This window comes from Ovis canadensis, chromosome 1, assembly GCF_042477335.2.
Source record: "Ovis canadensis isolate MfBH-ARS-UI-01 breed Bighorn chromosome 1, ARS-UI_OviCan_v2, whole genome shotgun sequence".
In the NCBI taxonomy this organism is placed as follows: domain Eukaryota; kingdom Metazoa; phylum Chordata; class Mammalia; order Artiodactyla; family Bovidae; genus Ovis; species Ovis canadensis.
The window spans coordinates 39,349,670-39,368,219 of record NC_091245.1 but is presented as its reverse complement, the minus strand read 5'-3'; the positions used below and the strand labels follow the sequence as shown (position 1 = coordinate 39,368,219).

General features: G+C 37.5%; 1 pseudogene; it reads right to left on the bottom strand.

Moving 5' to 3' along the window:
• Positions 1-16,210: 16,210 nt before the first annotated feature.
• Positions 16,211-17,078, bottom strand: LOC138429175 (small ribosomal subunit protein uS2-like; annotated as a pseudogene).
• Between the last annotated feature and the right edge of the window lie 1,472 nt (positions 17,079-18,550).

Sequence of the window (18,550 nt, the reverse complement as noted above, 5' to 3'; positions counted from 1 at the left end):
CTGTTCTCTAATATTGCCACATTACATGCCGTGCTTCAGTTCCTTACATGAATCAGTTGGAACCTTCCCATTTAGTCTAATGAACCCTAATTTCAGACAAAGGTAACTGTCCCCTTTTGTTTCATCCTGTGCTTTTATTTTTCAGATACCAGAGCCGACCTCTGAACTCAATCTGCACTTGCCTATTGATGCATAAATATCTATAATATCACAGTAAATTAAATTCTGTTTTAAAGGGTTTCTATTTAACAATCTGTCAGAACTTTCACAGCATTTGATTTCTGGTCTCCTCTGTCCAGTGACAGGTTTATCTCAATATGGTTTGATTAATGAAACCTTTTATTTGGTGTAAGCATACTTATTATTACTATAATCCCTTAATGCTTGCTTGGGCAACACTGGAATCTGGTGACAGGGACTCTCAAAACTTCTGGCTTCTTTAGTTCCCTCCAAACACTGGGTGAGATTGACGGGTGGGAGACCCATGCCCTCTTAATGGGAAGCTTGGTAACGTTAGTGTCAGCTGAATGATATAGCACTCTGTCTTAGAGGCTTGGCCAAACTCCCTTTTAACCTCTGGGGTTTAAGAAATGCTTTTGACTTCATGCCAACAAATCCGCCTTCCTCTCCATTGCTACCTTGTCCTTGCATGCCAGTCACTGGGGGGCGTGGCTAACATCTCCCTCGGGAGCTGAGAAATTGCAGTGTGCACTGTGTCACTGAGAAGTGGGATGAAGTCTACAATAAAAGAATGTATTGAAAAAGAGTGTCTTAATGAAGCCAAGGGGCCAGACACTAATAGCTCTTAAGAAACAGAAATGACTTTATGATGGATATTCCACAAGCAACCTTTTTGAAAAGAAGAGTAGAATTGAATTATGTTTTGTTCCTAACAAGTATTTACCTCCGTGAGGGGCTGCCGTTGCTGCTGGATTATCTTCCTGGTGTACTACGTGCTTCCAAAACACTGGGAAAAAAATGTCTTGGATTTCAAATGTCTAATGTCTTAGACTCAACGTTGTCACTCTGTTTTACTTTGCTATGAAATATTTACTAACGTTAAAAGTGAGACATTGAAAACAAAATCAGAAACTTGTGCTGCAGAAGTTGTTTTCTCTGCAGTTTTCCTAGCTAGTATTTTCTGCACTGGTAAAGTGATAGACTTCTGCCATGTATTATACTGTTCTTTATTTGTATACCTGTCCACCTCTAATGCTTAAAACATCTCATACTTTTTTTTCTTTCTTCCTTTTTTCAGTTTGTGGTCATTGTGGTTTTAAGTGCAATAAAATCCACCTGCAGAGTTTTGCTATTGTTTCTAAACAACCTGAAGTAGGAAGGAGAACAAGGTAATGTTAATAAATATGATTCAAGAGCCTAATAAATAATCAAATCAGATAAAAGAAACAAGTCTGTTATGTGAAAAGAGCATTATGATAGTTAATATTCTTTGTTAAGACTTGAATATTTAAAGGGCAAGTAACCTCTGAAAACAAAAATAAAGTATTTTGTTTATCTAAGGACCATACTAGCTTGGTTGTTAATTTGATTACTTGAGATTGTGATTTGTTATTAAATTTATTTGCTTACATAGACTTAAAAATGAAAGTTTTCTTTCTGGAGTTTTAAAAGGAAAATGCTGTAGGAAGTATTTCTTTTTAAGCGGGTAACATCAGATTTTTATCATCACGTTAGCTTTAATTGGATTAATTGAAATCATACTGAAAAATAAAGTATGGTTTAACTGTACTTTTGGAATTAGAGATATGGTTTAAGAATATCCATTCAATAAAATAAAGAAGTAGAAAACCTAGTATAATTTAAACTGATACTGCAAGTCAAATAATTTTTAATAACATAACTAAGAGTAAGAATTGTGTGTTCTGCTTGAAAAATATAGAATATTTTTGTTCATGAAAAGTGTTCTTTTGCAAGAAATTATAGAAATGTCTTAATGAGATACTGAGTAGAGGATTATTACAATTCTCCAACATGTTTCTTGTTTTTAGTTTATTTCACATCATGCTTTTTAACCTTCGACAACAAATATTGTTGTACCATGAAGACAGCAAATCCAAACAATTACATATGTAGTCCAAAGGCATACACAAGAAAATCAATATTTGACATCTTTGCAACTCCCTCTTTGCAGTAGCGTTCAATAGCTCTTATTCATTATACACTTATATCTCTTTCAGATTCGCCTTTGTCACTAGAAACCCATTTTTTTTCTCTCCTTTGACTTCCACATAACTTCTTTGCCCTGTACTTTTACAGATGCCTTCTGGCTATAAATACTAATGAAATCTCTTTGCTTAATTCAATTTTGCTGGTACACTTACAGTTATGACCTAACTTTCCCACGAGAGAGACTGATTGAACATTCCACTACCTTATGGATGGGAGCAAACATTCTTACAGAACTGGACTGACAATTTCCATAATTATAGAATTCACAGCCTAATGACCTTAAAAAACAATAAAAAGATCTCTTGTTAATTCCATTTCTGTTACTGACATTCAAGATATTTCATTTTTCACGGGACAACAAATTTACTTTTTTATTTTCCAAAGAGCAGTCTATCCTTTCCCCCCAGATTAAATTTTCTGAATATTGAAGTATTCCATTGAATATTTAGCATTTCTTTGTCTTTTAAAAGTTAGAATATTTATGATCCTTAGAATGCGTTTGACTGATTTATAGCAATCAATTATAAGAGTACGTTTTCAAATAGCCCTTTTAAAAATGAAGAATAGAATAATTAAAAAGATCACAAGTCCTCCCTTGCATATAATTATTTCATTATTTCATTACAGTGCAGAAATTATTTTTGCTGACTGTGAGCAATTTTAATTGAGCAAGATCTGTGTTAATATACGATAGCAGGCAGTTCTTCCTAAGAAATAAGATTACTAATTGCTTAAATTTTTATTCAGCACAGTGAGTCTTATGAGTCACATTGCAATATAAACCTAATCACTAGGTAGAGTGGCTACAATACATTTTCTGTGGTGTGATATCCTAAAAGCATAACTTGCCTGCTAATTTATTCCTTCAACAGGTTTATTGCTGTATTAAGCATTTGTTTTGTAGGAAATTCTTATTCTATCTAGTTATGACAGAACTGTGATAATGAAACATTAAAATTCAGACTTGAAGTATATGAAAGCCAGCATAAATAAGCAAAATTAAAACATAACATCTTGAATTCTTTCTAAAAACCAGAATGCTCAGCACCCCAGCCTATATTATGGAGGCTTTTGGCTTATAAACAAAGACGGCTCGTCAGGAATAGAAATCTTGAGTGTGCAAGATAGCATGCTGCCAAGTGACGTTAAATTAAATGTTAATAAAAACCATTTTCTTTTAAAAATTTAACATTCATCATAAATGCTATGGTATCCTTGGCATATCTAAGATATTTTCTTCTCAATAAATATTTTATGTATATTTATTGCTATGGGAGAATATATAAATCATAATAAAATTCATCAGAACCACTGTCTTAACAACATAGGCTGTTTTGATAAAATCTGAATAAACATTTAAAAAACTATATGTTTTTATGTGTAGTTTAGTATTGAATATGCTGTTGCTGATTTAACTTAGATCTTAAGTGAAAAGTGCTATAATTGAGTGTATTCTTAGTTTAAATATAATTTTTGAAAGTGAAAGCAAAAATATTTGAAAAACTCTGTGATATTTATTAGTAATTCATCTATTCATTCAGTAAATATTTATTAATAGTTTATAATGAACTTATAAACAATTCTAATTTACTAATACTATTTTCACATACTCGTTCAAGACAAGTGCTAACATTTTGCCTTCTTTGCTTGGATTCCAGTATGTTCATTTGCTGCTGAAAGGGAAAGTTGACCAGGTTGGTATTTAGTTGGCCAATGCAGAAGTTAGAGTTGTTTACAATTCTAATTTCCAGATTTCAATATTTAATATGTCAGTAATAACTAAAACCTTTTGGAGATCTCTAAGTAATTAGTTACCATTGTGCATAGGACAAATTTTGTATTTGGATCTTTTTCACTGGAGATTAAGATTTGTGTGTGATATGGAAAGTAAAATAAACTGTTGACTGTAAAAGCTTTCTTATGGTGAAGGAATTTTATGGTAATACAGTGCATGGTCAGTGTGATCTAGAAGAATGACTGAAGCATATGGAACTGATATAATATTGTATGTTAAATATACATCAGTTGAAAACAAAACTAGACTAACCCAGAGTCCTGGGTTCTGCTACTGCTATTAACTAGCTTTAAGACTATGGGCAAGTCTTGCAACTTCTCTTGACCTTAATTTCCAGATCTGGAAAATGTGGATAATAATCCTTACTTTGCCTCCTGGTGTGGATGCTTTCATGATAAATAGTAGCTTCTGTGTTGGTAAAATGTAAGTTGCAAATTAGATAGTTCTTAACCTGGGGGTGTTCCAAGAATCCTCTTGAAACTATGCAAATTTGTGTGTATATCTTCCTAGATATGAGGTCTGTAGCTTTTATCGGATTCTCAAATGGGCAAGTGACCTAAAGAAGGTGAGGAAACACTGAATTTGAGAATCTCTAACATCCTTTCTTCTCTTAAATTTAAATTCCATTCTCCCTCACTGAATAATATATATGAAAGCACTTTGAAACACTGCTAAACAAATGCAAAGTATCATTCTCCATCTCTCTTTATGGATCTAGTCTATGTAAAAGTCATAGCCATACTTGAAAAAGTGATATTATATTATGTTGCATGGATTATTGAATAAACATATTCCCCGAGGGCATCTTTCAGATAAAAGGTTCAGTATTAGACCCCTAGGAGAATTGAAGTGTCACAGTCTCAGAGAAAATAGAAGGCAATCTAGGTGAGGGTGGAAAAACATTTTAATATATGTTCAGTGTAGCTTAGTGGTCAAGATTTACAAGAGTAATTAGACTAGGATGAGGCTTTTTTATCCTGTTTTAATCTAGATTATGATAGCTGTGTCTCAGTTTCCTCCTCTCTAAAATTATTTTAGTGATTCATACCTCACAGGATTTGGGGAAGATTAAGTTAGCTAGTTAGATGAGTTTTGTTAGCATAGGTTAAAGTGTTTTTAGTTAACTGTACAGCAATATACCAAAGCAACAGTGTGAATTCTCCATTCAAAGGAGGAAAATACCACTGTTAAGGATTTCTAAATAGTTTCTTCTTTGTTTTGTGACTTTATTTTGTCCTGTTACATATTTAATAATAGATGTGAAATCAGAAATAAAATGTAGCAATTAAGATACATTGTAATTTCTTCTGAGTTTTTTTTATCCCCTTTTTGATACTTTAAAAAGGAGTGATCATTTATCTCTTTAAAGATACATCTAAAATATGTTAACTTTATGGCTTATCAGTAATTTTTAAGTTTTCTACATTTAATGAGCAAAAATATAGCTATACAAAACATTAAGAATATCTTTAAAGAATGGCTTTAAAACAAGATACCATTGTGCTGTATTAAAAGACTGTGCTAATAGTCTACTAAAGAGGACTTAGGAAAAGATTAGAGAAAGGGAACTTTTTTTTCTTTCTTACCTCTAAAATGAGGGGAGTTGAAATTGTTTTCTTTCTTTGTGTTTTTTTTAATTGGAATATAGTTGATTTACAATGTTGTACTAGTTTCCAGTGTGCAGCAAAGTGAATCAGTTATGCATATACATTTATCCACTTTTTTTTTTTTTGGATTCTTTTCCCATGAAGGTCATTACAGTGTATTGAGTAGAGTTCCCTTTGCTATACTTATTAGTTATCTAATAAGTATATTTGTTATCAATTTTATATATAGTAGTGTATAAATAAGGATTTATTGATTACGGAAGGGAGGCAGGTTGGAGAGGGCACACTGAGTTAGAGTATCCTTAGCCATAGTGAAAAAGACTGACCATGTAGGAAGGTTTTTCACCTAAGAAATAGCTGATGTGGGTCTCAGTTTACCTCTTCTTTTCTAGATTTGCATCAAAATGGAGTGAAGAGAGCATTTGGTAATAGAATTTGTTTGCTTTCTTACTAAGTGTGAGTTCCTAGACAGAAGGCAGAGATGGGATCTTACGCATTTTTATATTCACAACTCTTTTCAGATACTCAATGAAGTCTATTCACTGAATGTTCTTGGGCTGGATCCTTTCTCTAAGTGATTGTTTCCTCTATTATATTTCTAATAACAATAATAAAACTAGCTACCATTTATGGAGTACTCTGTACAAAGTACTTTACATGTTATTTTTCTAGCCTTACAACAACCCGGGGAAATATTATCCTCATTTTAAAGGTGAAGATTCTGAAGTCCACAGAAGTGACTTACTTAAGACCATAACCACCTGACAAATTTATTGGAAAGATATTTTTGTTTCATTAGCTGCTCTAGCTTCAAAGATTTTGCCTTCTTAACAGCTTCCTCGTTGAACCAAGAGAGTGCTTTGATAGAAGATTTAAGGTACATGGCGCTCCCAAAATGCAGATTTGGTGATGACAAGAAATATTGTTGCTAGGTCATGTTTGATTGAGCTAGATGCTCCTATTTTGTTACTACGTAGCTCCTGCTGGGAGCTGAGAGGAAATGAAGAAGAGGAACCAGGAAAGTTTGATGAATAAGCCCCTTTATAAATATTCTTCCTGAAGTTCCTCCCACCACCTCAGTGTTAAAATAGATTAACATAGGAACACCAAGTAGTTCAGATGTAAAGTTAAGATTCAAAATTGGACTATTATCAGCCTTAACTGATGAATACAAAACCAGTAATCTCTGAGGGACCAAACCATGAGTTTGCTCTGAATCTCTTTGTTTCTGTGGAGCTATGATTCACATTCTCTATAATATACAAAGTTGAAATATCTTTAGCATAACAAAGACAGATTCATAATTATAGAATAGCAGCATTTCCCACTAGTCATTGGAGGAGTGGTAAACTCAGGTTAGAAGAAAACTGCTGGTTATCATGGAGAGTTATATTTTATTTCTGACAACTATATTTCTCCTCAGTTTTGAAAATACCTTTTTATAGAGCAGTTCGTGTGCAACTTTTTCTGCTTAAAAAAACTAATAGGCAACCTGGAAGAGGAATTTGATCATTTATCGCACATCTACAAATTCAATAATAATGATGAAAGATTTGTTGATTGTCTTGTTTATCTGCGAGAGACATGAGATACACCATAAGAGAGGGTGGAGAATCTGGGCTCAGTGCCCAGAATTTTTCTTTGCTATTTGGATCACTGTGTTTGCTAGAATATTTAATTAATCCCACTCTTGGAGTAATGCTTATTGCTGATGGCCATCGCCGAACTGAAATATTAAACCATATGTAATATATCTTCAGTAAAATTTAGATTTAAAAGTCCCTAAATGATGTATGTGTTTGACAGTCCTTAATGAAAAGTGACTAAAGGAATTTCAGAGAATGAATAGGCTTAACGGTAACAATTATTTTCATTCATATGGAAGGAAGTGCTAAATTATAAAATTAAATGTAAGCAATTAGCACAACATTTGGGGTAGGATTGCACCAATTCTTGGGTATATAGTTTGTTTTATAGTCATTTTTATTGTTGTTAAATATTTGTGTCTTCTGCTATGTCTCTAGTGAAGGTCCTTCCTGAAATTCTTTAAGACTAGTTCTTTTTAGAGTATAGTTTAGCCATGGTTAGACCATCAACTCTCTGATAATTCTCTTTTGAGTAATTCAGTACATAGCATGATTTTCTCTTATTATTAAACCGATGCCTCAGCAAAGGGTTAGAGGAATTCTGCTGTTTGTAGCGAAAATCTTGTGCCAAGAACATTAACCTTGAAGTTCTATACTTTCTGCAGGTCAGGCAATTACCACAGTTATCCTATTTACTTATTTAAGATGCGGCAAGAAGAGCTCCCCAGAATGGACTGATAAATGTGGGTGGAGGAAAAAAAATCAATTTCTCTTCTGAAAGAATAGATCCAGAATTGTAATGATGGAAAGAATTCTAAGATTCAGTTAAAATGTCTTTTGCACAGGTCAGAACCAATAGTCTAACATATTGGAGCATGCCTGTGCAGTCAAGAGGGACAGAGTATTTGAAATGAGACAGTACTTAAGAATTTGATCAAATCCAGTGGTCTTCAAACTTTGTAAAGCCTCGAGTTCCTTTATTCCAACAAAATCTCATATACTTAATATGTAAAACAGGTTTAAGGGGAGCTACTCTCTTTGAAGCCAAAGAGGTCGCACCTGTTCACATGCTTCCCCTTCTTCCTTCCTTCTAAGCACGGTTTGAAAATCATCTGATCCAACTCTTTCATTTGAAAAATGTGAACATTCATTTCCAAGAGGAGTGGACCGACTTATCCAAGGTTATATAACTAAAAGGGGCCAGGGCTGGTTCTCAGACTGTGTTCTGCTGTTACACACTTTCTCTCAGACACTTTCTGCTTCTTGTGTGGAACACTGGGAAGAGAGCCACCCTCTCTACTAGACTACTAGGGAAAAGTCACATGGTCAGGGCTTTTGAAGGCGGGTGGGAATATGGATCCTAAGAGCTCAACCATTCATAAGACAGATATTTATCAATTGTCTATAATGTGCAAGGCATGGCTTGAGGCTTCACAGGAAGTGCAGACTTCCAGAATAAAGAAATCATATCTTTACTATTCTTCACCTTCTATTTTCTCCTTAAAAATATGAACAAAATGATTATTCAGAGAATGCATACTGTTCATTCATCATAGTGTTTTTGGGTATGGACTCTGGAGTCAGCCTGCCTGGTTTTGAAGTCTGGCCCTGATGCTTACCTTGAGCAAATTATTTAATTTCTCAGCCTCAGTTTTTCTGTAAAGTGTGTGTGTGTGTGTGCCCGCACGCACGCATGCGTGCTCAGTCATGTCCAACTCTTTGCAACCCTATGGACTATAGCCCACCAGGCTCCTCTGTCCATGGGATTATGCAGGCAAGAGTTCTGGAGTAGGTTGCCATTTCCTTCTCCAGGGGATCTTTCAGACCCAGGGATTGAGCTCGCATCTCCTGCATTAGCAGGTGGATTCTTCATCACTGAGCCACCTGGAAAGCCCAGATGTAAAGTATATAAAGCCTGTCTATAAAATAGGGATAAGAAATTACTTGTATCATAAAATTTTTGTGAGGATGAAATATATATTTATATGTAACTTAGAATAGTACCTTGCACATAATAATACCCGGCAAGTGTTAGCTATGATTGTAATTATGATTATTGTCATATTTTATGTCAGTCACAATGACAATTCAAAATAATTATTTTGGTTGTACTTCTGGTGTATATTTTAAAATGAATCATATAGAATTATGTTATTAATACTTAAGTTACCAAAGCATTATCAATTCAATTTGATAATATTCATTTCTTATTCTATAAAATGATATGGCTAACTGCTATACACTTACATAAGTTTGGGATGCAGTAACAAGATATATAGATTGAGTGGCTTATAAGCAACAGAAATTTCTCAGTTCTGGAGGCTGGAAGTCTGAGATCAGGATACCAACATGGTTAGAATCTGGTAAGGGCTCTCTTCTGGGTTGCAGACTGGTGCTTTCACTGTATCCTCACGTGGAGGGAAGAGCAGAGAACAGGAATAAGCTCTCCTGTGTTTTCTTATAAGGGCCCTAGTCCTATTCATGAGAGCTCCACCCTCAAGACCTGTTACCTCCCAAAGGCCCCATCTGCCAACACCATTACACTAGGTGTCAGGATTTGAACGTACAAATTTTGGGGGAACACAAATATTCAGTCCATAACAACACTGTAAATTTAGCGATAGTTCTTCCAGTATATATAATATATATAGTATGATATATTTCACTTATTCATTACTTCTAAGATGCTTCATGCATCTTAAATGGGAATCTTGATGAATACAAATATAGGCATTGGCCAGTGATAACCTTTTATAGTTACTTGGTTTTCTTTCAATACATGTGCTATCTCTTCAAACAAAAAGGAAGACTGTGGGCATGTACAATGTCCTATATATACCTTTGTGTTTCTAGAGTTTAGCCTTGTACCTTGCACATAAAAGGCCATCAAAAGATGTTCCGTGTGTCATGAGTTCTACTTTTAATGGCAACATCTCTTCTCAATTTCTGTTTTTCTTTTCTAATTTTAAACTGTCAACCTAATTATAATATTTTCTGTATTAATTTTACTTTGTTCCATTGGATCTAAGGTTCATAAATTTGTTGAACCATGAATAAAAGCAAAAAGCTAGCACATGTAGGTAAGAGCCATATGCATTGCTTTAATGAATAGTCATCACGACATATGGAGGAGGACTGCCCGATTAATTATTGGGTGTGATGGAGTTTCTTCCTGCCTGAACGAGTTAGTCCAGGGGCCAATTTATAGTGGCAGAATCCTGTAATGGGCTGGTCTGACCGATAAACAAAGTAAATAAATGAACCAAGTTGATTCAGTAGCCCAGATAATTTGCTAGAATAGCATGACAATATTATACTGCTTCTTAACAAGAAAACTTGTAAATTTTTTAGAAGTATGTAGTCTTATGGTGAAATTCCATTTACAAATCTTTTTAGTAATTTAATACATTTCTTCAGCACATATAAAGCAAACGTTTTTGTTCCTGTAGAGTCAGTGGTGCAAACTACAAGCCATGCTAATAGTCACATGAACAGGTGTTTTTTAGACTTTTTTTTTTCTTGTTTTATTACACTTTATTTTTTTATTTAAATTTATTTATTTTAATTGGAGGTTAATTACTTTACAATATTGTATTAGTTTTGCCATACATCATCATGAATCTGCCACAGGTATACACGTGTTCCCCATCCTGAACCCCCCTCTCTCCTCCCTCCCCGTACCATCCCTCTGGGTCATCCCAGTGCACCAGCCCCAAGCATCCAGTATCATACATTGAACCTGGACTGGCGATTCATTTCATATGTGATATTATACATGTTTCAATGCCATTCTCCCAAATCATCCCACCCTCTCCCTCTCCCACAAAGTCCAAAAGACTGTTCTATACATCTGTATAAATCACAGCAGGATCCTCTATGACCCACCTCCCGGAGTACTGGAAATAAAAGCAAAAATAAACAAATGGGACCTAATTAAACTTAAAAGCTTCTTCACAACAAAGGAAACTATAAGCAAGGTGAAAAGACAGCCTTCAGAAAGGGAGGAAATAATAGCAAATGAAGCAACTGACAAACAACTAATCTCAAAAATATACAAGCAACTCCTGCAGCTCAATTCCAGAAAAATTTTTTAGACTTTTTAAAGCAATAAAAATCATGTGTATTTAGCGAAACAAAATCCCACAGGATACAAAGTGAAAGGTAAATGTCTTCTTCCTTCTCCTTCTTTCTAACTCCCTAGTACTTCTTCCTCAGCAATAAATAGTATTACTCATTTTTTGGATATTCTTCCATATATTTTTTACATATCTACATGTGTTGTTTACTTGCTCAGTCGTGTCTGACTCTCTTTGCGACCCCATGGATTGCAGCCTGTTAGGCTCCTCTGTTCATGGGATTCTCCAGGCAAGAATATTGGAACCCAATCCAGTACTCTTGCCTGGAGAATCCCATGGATGGAGGAGCCTGGTAGGCGGCAGTCCGTGGTGTCACTAAGAGCGACCCGACTGAGCGACTAAGTGACTTCCCTTTCACGTTTCACTTTCATGCATTGGAGAAGGAAATGGCAACCCACTCCAGTGTTCTTGCCTGGAGAATCCCAGGGACAGGGGAGCTTGGTGGGCTGCCGTCTATGGGGTCGCACAGAGTCGGACACGACTGAAGCGACTTAGCAGCAGCAGCAGCAGCCATCTCCTTCTCCAGGGGATCTTTCCAACCAAGGATCGAATCTGCACCTTCTGCTTGACAGGCAGATTCTTCACCACTGAGCCACCTGGTAAGCCCCATGTATCTACATGAGCAGGACCAAATTTATCTAATTTTTTGCAATTTGTTCCCTTTACAGCATATCATAGACTTATTTCCATATCAGAACATATGTATCTACCTTATTAAAACATAACTGCAATATTTCCCTATGAATATAGTAATCTAACAACTTTCATATTAATGGACAGTGTTTTGCTGTGTTACAACTGTTGCTTCAATGATCACCCTTTAATTAAATCCTTGCACACTGATGTGATTTATGTACAGGATAAACTTCTAGGAATGGAGTTGGGCAAAAAGAACGTGCATTTGCCAAAATGCCCTCTCAATAATATATGAAAATGTCTGCTTTTTTATTTGCTGTTTGGCTATTAGTTTGTTACAAAGATTTTATCTTCTAATAGATATTTGTTTTTTCTGCTCTTCCTTTTTCTGAGCTCTACCCAAATGTCCTTTAGAGAACCATTTCTTTCCAATGTAGTTGGTAGGGCTTCACCTGGAATAGATCTTGTGACTCAGTCCTGGCTAGAGTATTAAATCCTTCTAATAACATTGTTTATTTTAGTGCTTTTATTTTCTCCAAGTTCTTTGAGAAATTGTATATATTTAAACTGTACAACATAAAATGATTTGATATACATATACGTTCTGAAATTCTTCCCACAATCAAGTTAAACAACACATTCATCACCTCATGTAGTTGCCATTCCTAATAACATTGTTTTCCAGTACATATAATATGTACAGTATGATATATTTCACTTACTCATTACTCCTAAGATGTTTTTACATCTTATATGGGATGTGCCCATGACCTAAGTTGTTCCAAAGTCCTAAACTCAGATGGGAGTCACCAGGAAGAGCTGACTTTTTTTTCGCTGGACCAAAACCTGGGAGAATTGTAGGCATGGTGTTGCAGAATGGCACATTGCCTCCTTGCGGCACATAATATGGAGGAGAGTAAGGCTGAGAGTGGGAGGCAAATGGATGGATGCCTCTGGATTAGATGAAAGCCGGAGAAGTTTTTTCAGTTGTGTGAGCTAATTTTACTTTTTGCTCAGTCTGGTTTGAGTTGAATTTTTGGTTGCTGACAACATAAAAGAGTCCTATTGGATGATGTTTATACCTGTTTTTCCTAGCCTTAATACAGTAAAAAATTTCAGTAATATTAATAACTCTTTTTTATTGAGTACTGGTGATGTGTCAGGTATGGTACGGCTTCCCAGGACCGCTAGTGGCAAAGATTCCTCCTGCCAATGCAGAAGACATAAGAGATGCGGGTTCGTTCCCTGGGTTGGGAAGATCCCCTGGAGGAGGGCATGGCAACCCACTCCAGTATTCTTGCCTGGAGAATCCCATAGACAGAGGAGCCTGGCGGGCCACAGCCCATAGGGTTGCAAAGAGTCAGACACGACTGAAGAGACTGAGGATGCACGCTCATGGATATGGAACTAGATGCCTAACATGCATTATCTCAATGCTTTCAGCTATTCTAGAAAAACATTATTATCTTTTTACTTTACCAGGGAGGAAATGGTCATTTCATGTGCACCTTGAGTCTCCAGGGTGGCAGACAGAGAATGCAGTGTTTCCAAAACACAGGTATTATTGTAACTCCCCAAACCCTGTCCTCGAGAATTTTGCCAAACACATGGAGAAATCCTGATTCTGTAACAACAACCTTGTTTGGCGAGATAATCCAAATGATGGAGAAACTGAGGTTGAGGGAGATTAAATGACTCACCTGAAGTCTCATGGATGTTTATTACAGAAAAGATAGTCCCTTTGCATCATCGGCTCTGATTGCTTGTTCACAAAATCTTGATTTCTCTGTGCAGGCATCCTTCCACTTTTCCCCAAAGATTCCTTTGTTCTACTAAGAAGACCACAGGGATTCTGCACACCCACAAAGGTGTACGGTTGTTTGCCCTGTATCTAGACTTGTTTTTTTAGTGACTGTTGTCAGGAAATGTGTTCTCTTTGGCACCTGTTCCTCCATCTCAGCCTGTCTTTTGTATTAATCTGTAGAATCTGAACTGCCTATAAGCTGGGGCCAAGTTTGTGTATGTGGTGTGCTACAATGAATGATATGACCCTGGACTCATTACACTTCCCACTCTGGGCCTCAGTTTCCCACACTTAAAAAATGAAGGAGGGGTGGAGGTCTCAGACCCCTCCCTTCCAGCTCTGCCATTCTAGTCTGTGTCTCCCTGGATTCTGATCCAGTTAGGTGCATTTTGTTTGGATTCTCTGCTGTGCCAAGCTGATTGTTTGGTTTTTGACCTCTCTACCCTGTTTTTCTATCTAGATCCATTGATATTTTCTTTTTTTGTCGTATATGTTAGTGCTTTTAGTTTTATTAGTTTTAAAGCTGCAGAAGCAGCATTGTTCCTTGATAATAAAAGAAGTATGTAGCACATCCCTGTTCCCAATTATAATTCCTTTCCCATTAACAACTGGGTAATATTTGTCTATTAGTGTTTTTCTTTTTCTCTCTTTTCTGTTTTTCCCTTGGATTCTTCTGTTTCTTATCAACTGAATCCTCTGACCACTTGTTTTGCCTTATTCAGTGATATTTGTAACCTCAAGTTGCTGCCTCTTTACTTGTTTGTAGCCCAGTGCTTTATTTGACCCTCATTGCTCCAGGGTCAGCAGCAGCAGCAGCAGCAGCTCCAGGCTAGTCATTTTTCTCCAGGCTTCTTAGCTTTAATTTGAGTGCCAGCTTCCATAAGTGTTCCTGTCCTGCTCCTGCTGCTATTCCCTGGCTTTTCAGAGCACCCCAGTGCAGAGAGCAAAAGTGCGGTCTCTAGAGTCAGGCTCCTGGTTTCAGGTTATAGTTCCACCACTTACTGGTTGTGTGACCTTGGCCAAAGTACTTCACTTTTCCAGACCTCAGTTTCCTTCTCTGTAAAAAGAGATACTATTAAAAATGATCTCATGGTTCTTGTTAGTGTTAAGGGGGTTTTGCATGTAATTTTTTCCCAATCTCCTCAGACCTTCCAACTCTAGTTCAGGTCCTAGCACTTGTAGTTTCTTAAAACTGTTGATTCTTTTTGCAAAGCACTTCACATTTGCAAATTCAATAATCTACTTTGGCAGATATAAAAACAGTAATGAAGTTCAAAGAGGTTGAAATAACTTGCTTAAAATTACATAAATCATAAGCAACAAAGTTAGGTTTCAAAATCAGATTTTTTTTTTCAGCTCCAATTGTCTGTGCTTCTCTCTGCTCTCAGCAGCGTTAGTCCATATCTGATTTACGGGGGGTCTTTGGTACTCTCCTGATACTTGTGGAGCTTTCCTTTTATCTTGGAATCTGGTTGTTCATTATTTCCTAGGCATGTCTTAATGGTTTTCTGCTTCCAGACCCATTGCTTTCTGCTAGGTAATCAAGTAAGAAAGTCCTCCCACCCTCCTCAAAGAGGATTGGGTCTAATATTAAATCCAAAATTTACTCTGATCTCAGAATCTTTGTTTTTCAAGGCAGAGTGGTTAGTTGAAAGAGTATTGGCTTAGAAGTTAAAGTCAGCGTTGGGTTCCAATGCTGATTCTTTTCTTTAGTAGTTGTATGGTTTTGACCAACTCAATTAATTTCCCTGAGACTTAGTTTCTTTATTTGTCAAATGGGCATGATAATATTCACAGGATTGTCTTACAGGAAAATTGTGACGCTGGAGATCAAATGTGATATGTGATTGGGTATTGTTTGTAGTAGCTACTTTAGCCTGTGAAAGGCCATGCTGTTACAGGCCCTGAGGATATCTAATATTATTCGGGGGGCTAATCTTTGAGTATACTGTCTTGCTGTTGTATTTGGAAGGGACGGGGGAAGCAAGAAGCCTGGTGAGAAGGACACACATTTTGGATTTAGGTAGGCCTGGATTTGGATCTGGGTTGTGGTAGTTACCAGTTGTACAAACAAGCAGGTTATTTAATCACTTTGAACTTCAACCTCTTCACTTGAAAAAACAGGAGTAATCATATCAATTTTATGGAGGCTTTTGAGGCTTACCTGAAGTAGTATACGTAAGGCATGGCAGTGATTTTAAAAATATTTGTTCTCCATAAGACATTGCTACAAAATGTCCCAAAGTATCACTGTATTTGTATTTGTGCTCTTAGCATTTAGCATTACCTTCGCATAGTAGGAACTAAAACAATGTTTGCTGGACTGAATGGGCCCGTTAGTTGCCTAATACAAACACATTACAACCAACACTGTTTTGTCTTGTTTTGAAAGAAACTGCTGTTTATTTTCTATCCACCTTATTTCTTCTCTGCGTAAGAGCCTGGAGAAGGGCAGCTTAGGACCACTCAGTGGTTGTTCCTACTGGTTCAGTCAGCTGCGCGGTGGGAGCTGCAGACCAGTCCACAGTGGTGGCTGAGGTCTCCCGTCTTCTGCAGGACCTGCTGGGCAGGCACAGTGGTGCTTGCGTCTTCAGACCCGTCTGCAACCTCAGGTGAAGTAGCCATGAACTTGGGAGCTGGGGTGGTCCATTCACCCTGACATTCCTCCTTGTGGCCTCCTCAGCACATCCTGCTCATTCTTTTCCATCTCTCCAGCCCCTTGGTAGAAGCAGACGTGAGGCATGACCTTCAACAGGTGTGTCCTCAGGATGGTGCCACGTGCATGCAGAACTTACTGGGCAGCATCCATCTCCTCAGACCCACTGAGTGAGCTTCCTTCTTGCTGCAAGAATGTCAGTGTCCACAAGGCACAGAGGAGAATCTGTGTACAGGGCATGGTGGTCGGTGGGTTTACACACAGCACCTCCATGAGAGGCTGGTTGTCAGCCCTGGGATCAGTGACCACCAGAAGAAGCAGCCCCTGGAAGCTGCCAGGGTTTGGTGAGTGAAGGTTCTGGGAGTGAAGCGGGCAGCGGGAGGGGTGGCTGCAGTGGTTGCGGCACACTTCAGCACAGCCCCCTGGCCTGTGTTCCTGAAGGATGTGACACTGATCAGCTGGTTTTTAAACAAGATGGCACAAGCCATCTGCAGAAGCTTCTCCCAGGCCCCCTTCAGATCTAGAATGTAGACGTCATCCCTTTTCCTTTAGCAGATGCACTGTTCCATTTGGAAGTCACGGCTGGTGCCACCTAAGTGGGTTCCTGCTGCTTGGAATTTGAGGACATCCTCCCACTTCATCTGTAGGACATCAAGGGCTCTGGACATTGTGAATGTTTCCCTTTAAATTATTATGGAAACCCAGGACAGCACCATCTGGACCCCTCTCTGGGTAGTGCAGAGTGGCACACCCACAGTTCCACTGCTAGTATACTTACTGTTCTGTGGCTGGAAGCTCTACAGAATAAAATGTTAAGGGAATTTTATGCTCAATAAAACCCCCAGGCTTAGGTACCAGTGTGCCTAAGACCTCAAATTTCTTTCTGGCTCTCAGTATGAAAGTCATGATTATTTCCCTTGCGTCATCCTCCGCATGAGGCTTTTCATCTTACATTCTGGCTTTGCTCCAAGAGACGACATGCTGCCTTATGCCAGGGACCTAGTGAAAGGTCACACCCAGAATGGCCAGGCTGAGAGGAGCTACTAAACAGTGTGGGTCCCTGACTGCATTCTTTGGTGCTCCACCTCAGTGGGGTAAAAGCAAGAGTGAAAAATTCCAAAGGGGCCTAAAATTTTAGAGTTTGGTCTAATAGTATAACTAGAAGGCTTTTTTTTTTCTTTTTTTTCTTTTGGCTCTGAATTGCTGTAACCAGGAGTGAGTAAGTTTCTGTCATTTCCTCACCAAATGAAAAATGGAATTTATGATGAATGGTTGTTAAATAGAGTGATCTGGACTTATTCTTTCCAGCCTAGTGAGACCCATCCCAACCTTTTACAGACAGTTTCTTAATAGATAGTGTGAGAAACCTCAGTGTCCTCTGGAGGTTTTTATAAATGGATGCCAGCCCAGCTTTTATTAAACTGGGTTTATATATGCTATCTTTGCCCACCTCTTCCAGACTCCGCTTGAGCAAGGACAAAATGAGTTGAGGGTTCTCCTGCTACTGATGCTGAGCTTGAGTGTTTTGTTGTTGTCCCTTCAACTTCATCATTTTGCATATTGTCCCTGAACTTGTTGAAGTTTCTCCCTTTCTCCGTTTTTTTTTCCATCTACATGGATTATGTCTAGTGTAGTTGATGTTCACCTCAATCCAACTCAAAGTACTAAAGCAAACATCTATCGAGCACCTGATCAATACAAGGCATGGTGGTGCTGTTTTCTAAAGCTTCAGTATGGAGTCTTGAGAGCTGTAGCATTCAACACTGTAGCCATTACCCACACGTGGCTATCGAAATTCAATTAATTAAAATTTAATGAAATTGAAATTGAACTAGCCATATTTCAAGTGCTCCACAGCCATATACGGGTAGTGGCTACTGTATTAGACAACTCAGATATAAAGCATTTCCATTCCTGTGGAAAGTTCTACTGGACAGTGCTGTTACAGAGATTACAAGCATAGCCTCTGGAGTAAATTCATCTTTATAAGTTTCAGTTTCTTCATCTGTAAAATGGAGCTAATAATAGCAGCTACCTAACAGGGTATTTGTGAGGCTTGAAATAAGACAAGGTATTTAGAGACTTAGCACATTGCCTGGCTGATAGAAGGCCTCTATGGGCGGACCTGGGGGAAAGGGAG